Source organism: Henckelia pumila, chromosome 3 (assembly GCF_033568475.1).
Source record: "Henckelia pumila isolate YLH828 chromosome 3, ASM3356847v2, whole genome shotgun sequence".
NCBI lineage: Eukaryota > Viridiplantae > Streptophyta > Magnoliopsida > Lamiales > Gesneriaceae > Henckelia > Henckelia pumila.
The window spans coordinates 107,118,943-107,130,275 of record NC_133122.1 but is presented as its reverse complement, the minus strand read 5'-3'; positions in this window follow the sequence as shown (position 1 = coordinate 107,130,275).

The following is an 11,333-nucleotide window of genomic DNA, read 5'->3' as shown; positions in this document are numbered from 1 at the left end:
GCAATGAAATGCGCTGACTTGGTGAGTCGGTCCACCACAACCCAGATAGAATCACAGTTCCTCGGGGATACTGGCAAATGGGTCACAAAGTCCATTGTGATAAACTCCCATTTCCATTCAGGAATAGGCAGACTGTGAAGCAATCCTCCAGGTCGTCGATGCTCTGCCTTGACCTATTGACACACCAAACATCTCGAAACAAACTGATAAACACTGCATTTCATTCCCTTCCACCAGAAACGAGTACGGAGATCCTTGTACATCTTGTTGCTCCCAGGATGAATACTCAACTTAGTGCGATGTGCCTGAGACAAAATTTCCTCTCGCAACTCTTCATCCTGTGGAATCACAAGCCTACCAGACAAACACAGAAAGCCATCTGACTGATAATGAAATCCAGACGAGCTACCCTCGTTAGCTAGACGAGCTAAATGCTGGGTCTTAGAATCAGACATCTGAGCATCTCGGATCCGCGAATACAAGGCTGGCTCAGATAATATCGCAAACATCTGGATACTCTGCATACCTTTCTTATGCTTGAAGGTATAACCTGAAGTACAACAGTCACTTATCGCACTAGACATCGAACAAGTCTGAAGTGCGGATAATCGCACCTTGCGACTCAAAGCATCAGCGGTGAGATTAGAAGCTCCCGGATGGTACTTAATCTCGCAATCATAGTCTTTAAGCAAGTCCATCCAATGTCTCTGCCTCATGTTCAGCTCTGCCTGAGTGAACAAATACTTGAGACTCTTATGGTCGATGAAGATCTCAAATTTCTCGCCATACAGATAATGACGCCAGATCTTCAAAGCGAACACAATGGCTGCTAACTCCAAATCATGGACTGGGTAGTTGTCCTCGTGAAGCTTCAGCTGTCTAGAAGCGTATGCGATCACATGCCCATTCTGAGTCAGGACACAACCTAACCCCTGAAGAGAAGCATCCGTGCAAACTACATACCCTCCAGATCCTGAAGGTAATGCCAACACCGGCGCAGAAGTCAACCGCCATCGAAGCTCACGGAAATTCTCCTCACACTCGGAGGACCACTCAAAATCCACACCCTTGCGGGTAAGCTGCGTCAACGGTCGAGCTAGCTGAGAGAAGTTCAGAATGAAGCGACGATAATACCCTGCTAGACCCAAAAAACTACGTATCTCAACAACTGTCGTCGGACGCGACCAATTAAGTACCGCTTCAATCTTGCTTGGATCAACAGAAATCCCCTCCCTGGATATGATATGGCCAAGAAAGACCACTCTATCTATCCAGAACTCATACTTGCTCATCTTGACGTACAACTGCTCATCTCGAAGAGTCTGTAGTACCAACCGCAAGTGAGAAACATGCTCTTTCGTATTACGTGAATACACCAAGATGTCATCAATGAAGACCATGACAAACTTGTCCAAGTACTCCCTGAAGACATGGTTCATCAAATCCATGAATATAGCCGGCGCATTAGTCAAACCAAATGGCATCACTAGGAACTCGTAATGCCCATAGCGAGTACGGAATGCAGTCTTGGCTACGTCTTGATCACGGACTCTCAACTGATGATACCCAGATCTCAAGTCAATCTTGGAGTAAACTGATGTGCCCTGCAGCTGATCAAACAAGTCATCAATACGAGGCAACGGATACCTGTTCTTCACAGTGACTCGGTTCAGCTGCCGATAGTCAATGCACAGCCGCATCGACCCATCCTTCTTCTTCACGAAGAGAACAGGAGCTCCCCAAGGAGACACACTAGGACGAATGTACCCCTTGTCTAAAAGATCCTGTAGCTGATTCTTCAACTCACGCATCTCTGACGGAGCCAGACGATACGGTGCTCTAGAAATAGGCAAAGTTCCCGGCATCAACTCTATGCCAAACTCGACTTCCCTAGCAGGAGGAAAACCCGGAATCTCATCAAGAAATACATCTGGAAATTCATCCACAATAGGAATGATCTCTATCCCAATACTCTCAGCGGACAAATCAACTGCATAGATAAGGTAGCCTTCCCCGCCAGACTCTAGAGATCGACAGGCTCTCAAAGCTTATACCAAAGGTATCGGGGGTCGCGCTCCCTCACCATAGAAAAACCAGCTCTCGCTCCCCTCCGTATGAAAGCGTACTAATCTCTGATAGCAGTCCACTGAAGCTCGATAGGTAGTCAACATATCTATTCCCAGAATGCAATCAAAGTCGTCCATCGCCAGGACCATGAGATTCGCTAACAGAATGTTCCCTTCGAACTCTAAAGGGCAACCCATCACTAGACGCTTAGCCAAAGCAGATTGGCCCGTCGGAGTAGAAACAGACATCACTACTTCTAGTGCAATGCATGGTAACCTATGCCTCTTAACAAAACCTGCAGAAACGAAGGAATGAGATGCACCAGTGTCAATAAGTACAAGAGCAGGTATACCATAAAGCAGAAATGTACCTGCGATGACTTTCTCATTCTCCTCCACAGCCTGATCATGTCTCAGGGCAAACACCTGGCCAGAAGTTCGTGGCCTCAAATGAGAACTCCCAGCAGACTGTCCCTGCGACCTCTGTTGTACGGTGGCCTGAGAACCCGATCCTGAACCAGATCCAGAACCGCCTTCCCCAGACAGTGGACAATCCCTCCAGATATGACCAGTCTCTCCAAAACGGAAACAAGCTCCAGAAGCTCTACGGCACTTGTCGGATGGATGGTTCTTCCCACAGTGATCACACTTGTCCTTCTTACCGTAACGGACAACACCTCCAGAACCAGAGGAAGAAGAAGATCCAGATTTCTTGAAAGTTTGGGCACGGGGACCCAAAGAACTAGCAGGCCTCGACTGAGGGAAAGACCTGTTCCGCCGAATGTTGTCCTCTGCCTGGTGACAACGGCTCACCAAACCCTCGTAGGACATGTCGTCGCCAACCGCCACACGGTCATGGATCTCAGGGTTAAGGCCCTGAAGGAACAAATTATACTTCATCTCTGAGCTATCAGCAATCTCGGGGCAATAGGATAGCAGATCAAAGAACCTCTGCTGATACTCATCGATAGACATGGCTCCCTGTCGCAAACTCAGTAGCTCGCCTGCCTTCGACTGATGGAGTGCAGGAGGAAAATACCGCTTTTGGAAAGCTGTGCGGAACTCGACCCAGGTGGCCACTCCTCTCGCCGCAACAAAAGGTGCAGAAGTAAACCTCCACCACCTGCGCGCACGCCCATCCAGAAAATAGCCAAGGGTCTCCACCTTCTGCTCCTTGGTGCATTGGAAAGTCTGAAAAGTCGTCTCCATGCGGTCTAACCAGTTCTCCGCATCCTCCGGAGACTCACCTCCAACTAAGGGCTTAGGACCCATAGCTAAGAATCGACGCACAGTGAAACGCTCGTCGTCATGGTGACGATGACGCCGTTCTCGACGAGGCTCCCGGTCGGCATCACCCCAACGCCCACCAACACTGCCATGAGAACTCTGGTCGTCACGATTTGACATCTACAAAAATACCTCAAGATGAGACTAAATCCCAAGAATTCTTTTGCATGCTCTGATACCATAAATGTAGTGACCCTTACCCAGATCACCTACTAAACAGAACTTATGCATGCAATTAACTTAATTAAACAGATATCAGAATAAAACTGCGGAATCCATAAAAAAAATATACAATCCCAAATAAAGGAATCTTTAATTTATCCAATACTATACAACCAAATCGAATAGCTGTATAAACCCAAACAACAGTAATAAAACCTAAGCGAAGCTCCAGCTGGCCAACCATTGACTAGCCCCTCCTGGATCCACCCTCCTCGTCCAAACGCAAACCTGCCCCATGGAATAGGTTGTCCAGAAAATACAGAGTACGAGACGTGAGCATAAAACGCTCAGTGCGAGAGTATGAGTATACATGCATGCAAAGTGAACTCCCTATAGACTCGAGGTCAAGGATCAGTATACATGCAGCGGAAGTTTAAGAATTGATACCCGAGGTACATGTCCTAGTTCTGTTCTTTTCTACTATCATATCATTGAGGACAATGTATGTACCTAAGTTTGGGGGGAGTTTCGTAGGATGCTAGGTGCTGCTTTGTTTTACTTTGTTTAATTGAGCATTAGTTGTGTTTGTGTGTCCATGTTTAGTTTGTTAATTTATTGATTAGTGGTTTTTGCGTGAGTTGTATGAGTTGCAGCACTTTGAGAACAATGGTAAGATAACCAATGTTTAGTTTTTTAATTGGGAAATTGAGTCCTTGAATGTCTGCCTCCTGACAAACAAATTTTTTTTTGAAACTTCGACCAAGTGGACTTGAAACTCTTATATACTCTGTGAATTTCGTTTGACCCTGAATTTGAAACGGACAGAAATAGAAAGGATTGAGGCATTGTTTGGATCAATTGGGCCTTTACTTATTTATTCATGCATTGTCCATAGTTGCCCTTTGAGCTGTCACATATACATGAGCACAAGAGGTGCATTTGCTGAGTTTTTGTTGTGCAAAATCACCGTTTACTGTTGGTGATTTCTTCTTTTTCTGCACTAGTCGAATTCATATGAGTTAATTGTGGAGAGAGATTAATCTAGAACTAGCTTGAACATCCCTCGAGGCGCAATACGGGTACACTGTGACTTAGTAATGAGATAGGCAATTTTTCTAATTCGATTGAGCCTTTCAAGCCACCCTGAATACATTATGTCCCTAGTACCCCTTTTGAGCTAATTGAAAACGAATGGCATGCGTGAAAACGTGTGATAAAACACCATTCGGTATTATTCCAAGGTCCTACAATTACTACCTGCAGCTTAAACACTATTTCCTACCTTTAGGGAGTAATTGCATGTTTGATTTTTATACTCTTAATTTGAATACTTAAAATGGATAGTGTGTTGAGAATTGCAATGAAAAATCGACAGAAGTGTAGTAATTTTAAAAAAGAGAAAAAAAAACGGGATGAAAATGCAAAAGAAAAAAAAATGGAGTTGAAAAGAATGAAAAAGTTGTCGTGTGAATGAAGAGGAGTGGATTTAAGAGATAAAATCATATTTTACTCCCTTTTTGAATTCTTTCCTTCGTTTGTAGCCATAAGCCCAGCTGTACATTATAAGCCGAATAATACCTATGGACCAAGTCACAGTCGCCTAATATACTAGTGGAGAGGGGTTGTGAGAGTTTAGCCTATGGATTGTCGATTGACATTTTTTATGAATATGCATTTTGATCAAAACACGCACACACTTTATTCTTTCTTGAGCTAATTTGATTGTGAGCATTTTTGATTGAATGTCTTGTGTGTTGATCCCGAGTTTCCTTAAAAGTCCTCATGATCTATAGATGTTTGCGTTGAGTTTGGGGGAGAATGTTGTGAACGTGAGTTGCGGAGTCTAAAAGCCTTTAAGGTTGAGCTATGTTTCTTGCTTAAACAATTTTTCAATGTTAGGAGGATGTGATGTGATTGGATTTAATTTTTGATTTCGTTGCTGAGGTTATTGATACACGATAATTCTTGATGATGCTGGGGTGTTGTGTAAGTTTCTTTTTAGACGGTTGGTTTTGTTCGGGACGAACAAGAGTTTAAGTTTGGGGGAATTTGATAAGTGCATTTTATGCGCTTCTATTGTTAGTATTGTGCTTGACTCTTGTGTTTTATTGGTTGATTTTATGCGCTTTTCTGTTGTTTTTGTTATATGAAGGAAACAAGGCGTGGGAATCGAGTTGATGGATATAAGTGCAAAAGAGGGAAGAAAAGATCAAAAATTGAACGCTTAAGGAATTGAAGAAAAGGAGAAATTCGAGAGCGAGGAGCGCCCGCCCTGCTGAGTGGCGCGCCCGCGCGATGATCTAGAGGAATATGGAATTTTTGCGTGAGCATTGAGCGCCCGCTCTATACTAAGGCACGCCCGCGCCATTGCTGAGAAGAAAAGAGGAGAAAATGCGTAGACATTGAGCTCCCGCACAGGAACAATGGGCGCGCGCGCCATTCTGAGGAATGAAAGAGCGTAGAGGTTGAGCGCGCGCGCCACTATATGGAGCGCCCGCGCCGTCGGTCGCACAGACTTATTTTTGGAAGAATTTTATGTTTTGGAAACTCTTGTTTTAATTCCTAGGCTTATCTTTGGACGATTTGTTACCAAGAAGGGGAGTTTTGATTGTCGAAGAGAGGGGAGGAAACGTAAAAAAAGAGGCTAGGTTTTTTCTAAGAATTCTAAAATTCCATCTCTTCTTATTATTTTTACTTTGTTCTTCATGAATTGTGTTGGCTAGTTTTTAATACTTGGTTAAGGAAGACGAAGCCCTTGATTAATTTATTCGAGAGATTCATGTTTTACAGATTTTGATTATTGTTGAGTATCAAGTATTATTCTGATTTATTTCATGATTGTATGTTTGATTATTAGATTGATCACCTGATAATTCATATATATAATCTACTGCTAAATTAGAGTTTGAATCCGTAATTGTTCGAATTATCTGACAACTACAATTAATAATCGTCCGCTTGTGAGGTTAGGAATTGTAGGGATAATAATTGACTAGGCTAAATTCATCCGCTTGTGTATGAGTTGTCTAGATTTATCAGTTTTACTAGTTTGCATGCTATCGTGAGTTTAAATCTAATCGCTTGTATTGGGTTGATTCATTGATAAGGGTTATCTTAGAACGCTTGTGTCTAGTTAACTAAGATTTAGGTAAAACAGGAATTTAATTTCCAATGATGAATATTCTACGTGATTAAAGATTTTTAGATAATCGATGATCGAACGAATGAAATCATGGGTATAGTTGACCGAAATCAAGGCTTGTCTCTTATTGAATTTCCCCAATCTTTATTTAATTTTTGCATGCCAGTGAAATTTAGTTGTTTAAATTTCTTAGTAGTTAATCCGAACTTGAAAACCCCCTTTTTATTTTAAAGAACATTTTTAAATTTCTCTTTCCTCGTGGGAACGATCCCTACTCACACTACTACATTAATTTGTTTATCTGATTGAGTCGGGTAATTTGGGCGTACGCGATAAGCGCTACCAAATTTTGGCGCCGTTGCCGGGGAAAGGTGTTAATTTATTGTGTTCTTTTTCTTAATTGCTTTCTTTTTGTTTTATTCTGTTATTCTCATTCTGTTCTATTTTTTTTCTTTGTTTCTAGCTTTTTCTTTAGTTCATGCTTTCAGGTGATTTTACTGAGGAAGACTTTCTCTACGATCCAGAAATTGAAAGAACCTTGCATAGTCAAAGGAGAGAACGTCGTAGGCAACAACAAGAAGCCGCTGCTCGAGCTGCTTTTCCTGAAGAAGAAGATATGGCTGATAATGTGAACCTGAGCCTCAGACAATTGGGCACTCCAGATTTGAATCAACAACCCTTATGCATTACTTTTCCCCCATTAGAAAATAATGCTACATTCGAATTAAAATCTGGATTAATTCACTTGTTGCCTTCTTTCCATGGTCTTGCAGGTGAAGATCCTCATAAGCATCTGATGGAGTTCCATGTAGTGTGTATTAGCATGAAGCCACATGGAGTAACAGAGGAGCAGATCCAGCTTCGAGCCTTTCCTTTCTCTTTGAAGAGTGCTGCTAAGGATTGGCTATACTACTTGCCCTCTGGATCGATTACAACCTGGACTGACATGAAAAGGATTTTTCTTGAAAAATATTTTCCAGCATCTAGAGCAGCAAAAATCAGGAAAGAGATCTATGGGATCAAGCAGATGACGGGGGAATCACTTCACGAGTATTGGGAGCGGTTCAAAAAGCTATGCGCTAGTTGCCCGCAACATCAGATAAGTGAAAACCTCTTAATTCAATATTGCTATGAAGGTTTGCTACCTCATGACAGGAGTATGCTAGATGCGGCTAGTGGAGGAGTTTTTGTGGATAAAACTCCGGTGCAAGCAAGGAACTTAATAGAGAATATGGCTGCCAATTCTCAGCAATTTGGCACCAACAGAACTAATCATGCACCGAGGAGAAACAATGAGGTGAATGTCTCTTCCCTTGAACAACAATTAATTGAATTAACCACTCTTGTGCGTCAGATGGCTGTAGGGAATGGGCAGACTGCGAAGGCTTGTGGCATCTGCGCTGCAATAGGACACGCCACTGATATGTGTCCTACACTTCAAGAGGAATCAATTGAGCAGGTAAACGCTACTGGAGGATTTCCTGGACCACCACAACGGAAGTATGATCCGTATTCCAACACGTACAATCCTGGTTGGAAGGATCATCCCAATTTTAGATACGGGAATCAGCAGGCAAATCAACATGGACCTCAGGCTCCACCGCCAAATCAAGCTTTTAGGCCACCCTTTCCACAGCAGTAGCAGAGACCTCAGATACCAACACCAGGTGAGTTTCTCGAAAATATAGTTAAGGAACTTGCAACTAATACTGCATCTTTTCAACAGGACACCCGAGCAAGTATCCAAAACTTAACTACTCAAATGGGACAGCTCGCTACAGCAATCAACACGCTATAAGCACAAAATTCCAATAGTCTGCCATCTCAAACTGTGGTAAATCCAAGAGAGAACGCCAGTGCAATAACTTTAAGAACTGGGAAGGAGTTGAAAATGAAGGAGAAGGAAGTTGAGGTTGAGCCCAAAGAGAAACTACACGAAGAAGAGCAAAAGGTAAGTGAGTAAAAATCATCCAAGGATGATTCGCCAAGAGGTAAGTTTCCTCCTCTATCTGAATATAAGCCTATTGCCCCTTTCCCCTTAGCTCTTAAGGAATCTAGGAAAGGTGAGGGAATTAAGGAGTTATATGAAAATTTTCGTAGATGTGAGGTTAACATTCCATTGCTAGATGCCATTAAGCAGGTACCTCGATACGCAAAGTTTTTGAAGGAATTGTGCACAACTAAAAGGAAACAGACTTTGAAGGGTTGTCAGAAAGTGAAGTTATGTGAGAATGTATCTGCAGTGATCCAAAGAAAATTACCCGCCAAATGCAAGGATCCAGGTATGTTCTCCATCCCATGCACTATAGGAAATATTAGACTTGAAAAGGCCATGTTAGATCTCGGAGCATCAATCAATGTCATGCCATACTCTATTTATGCATCCTTGAAACTTGGTCCACTGAATAAGACTGGCATTGTTATACAATTAGCTGATAGGTCTAATGCATATCCTAGAGGCATGGTGGAAGATGTGCTAGTGCAAGTAAATGAGTTAGTTTTTCCTGCAGACTTTTATGTGCTAGACATGGAAAACGGTGATCATAATAGTCCTATTTTATTAGGCAGACCGTTTTTGAAAACATCCATGACTAAAATTGATGTTCACAGTGGCACACTCACTATGGAATTTGATGGCGAGGTTGTGAAATTTAATATCTATGATGCTATGAAATTTCCTGATAGTGATGATTGTATATTTTCTGTTGATATTGTGGATTTCTTGGCCCAAGATGTTTTTGAGCATACAGGAAAAGATGAGCTAGAGGTGGCTATTACAGCACCCACTATGAAGACAGAAGAAGGAATTAGATGCAGCCGCGAAGTGGATGAAATTGAGGATATTCTGAACAGTGCTCCTGAGCTACCACAGTCAGGTGATGTATCTTATTTGTCTTTACCGATCTCTAACACTCGGCGCCTTCCATCTGTTTTGCAGGCACCAGTGGTTGAGCTGAAAATGCTTCCAACCCACCTTAAGTATGTGTTCCTTGGAGAAGGAGAAACACTACCTGTCATCATCTCCAGCAGCTTGGAAGCCGAGCAAGAAGAACAACTGGTCAAGGTTCTAAAAGAGAATAAAACTGCTATTGGGTGGACCATAGCAGATATCAAGGGAATTAGCCCTTCCACATGCATGCACCGAATTCTGATGGAAGATGGTGCAAGTCCCTCACGGCAACCGCAGAGGAAGTTGAATCCACCTATGATGGAGGTGGTAAAAGCTGAAATTTTGAAGCTACTTGAAGTTGGGGTCATCTACCCAATTTCTGACAGTCAGTGGGTCAGTCCGGTACAGGTGGTACCCAAGAAAACTGGAATTACAGTGGTGAAAAATAAGGACGACAAATTGGTTCCAACCCGCATTCAAAATGTGTGGAGGGTTTGTATTGATTATAGGAAGCTTAATGCAGGAACCCGAAAGGACCACTTCCCTCTCCCCTTTATTGATCAAATGATTGAGAGGTTAGCATGTCATCCTTACTATTGTTTTCTTGATGGTTATTCTGGTTATTTTTAGATTGTAATTGCACCGGAAGATCAGGAGAAAACGACATTCACATGCCCATTCGGAACTTTTGCATACCGCCGCATGCCCTTTGGACTATGCAATGCACCGGCTACTTTCCAATGGTGTATGGTTAGTATATTTTCTGATTTTGTAGAGCACATATTAGAAGTCTTCATGGATGATTTTACTGTCTATGGTTACTCATTTGAAGATTGTCTGTCTAATCTTGCTCTAGTTCTTAAGAGGTGTGTCGAAACCAACCTGGTTCTTAATTCTGAAAAATGTCATTTTATGGTTGGGCAAGGTATAGTGTTGGGTCATGTCGTCTCATCTAAGGGGATAGAGGTAGATAAAGCAAAAATTGATATTATTCAGTCTCTACCTTACCCCGTAAGTGTGCGGGAGGTGCGCTCTTTTCTTGGCCATGCAGGTTTTTACAGGAGGTATATTCAGGATTTTGCCAAGATTGCATCTCCTATGTGCAAACTACTGCAGAAGGATGTGACGTTTGATTTCAATGAGTCATGCAAAACTGCTTTTGATAAACTCAAGGGCTCATTGACTTCAGCGCCAATCATCCAACCACCGGATTGGACTAAGCCATTTGAAATCATGTGTGACGCCAGTGATTATGCCGTAGGAGCAGTATTGGGACAAAAAGTTGGGAAAGCATCGCACGCTATTTACTACGCTTCGCGCATTCTGAACGATGCCCAACGAAACTACTCCACTACAGAAAAGGAGCTTTTAGCAGTAGTTTTTGCTTTAGAAAAATTTCGTTCATATTTACTTGGTGCTAAAGTTATTGTCTATTCTGATCATGCAGCTCTTCGTTTTCTAATGGCAAAGAAGGAGGCAAAGCCGAGGCTAATAAGATGGATACTACTGTTGAGCGAATTTGATGTGGAGATTAAGGATAAGAGAGGAACTAAAAATCGTGTGGCTGACCACTTGAGTCATCTAGTTCACGTTGAAGAAGAGCTGAAGTTGCGAGAAGAATTTCCCGATGAGCAGTTATTCTCAGTCAGCACAGAATTACCATGGTACGCAAATATTGTGAATTATTTAGTTACTAATGGATTTCCGTCTGAATTCTCTAAGGCACAAAAAGATAAGGTCCGGAGTGATGCTAAATATTATGTGTGGGATGATCCATACTTGTGGA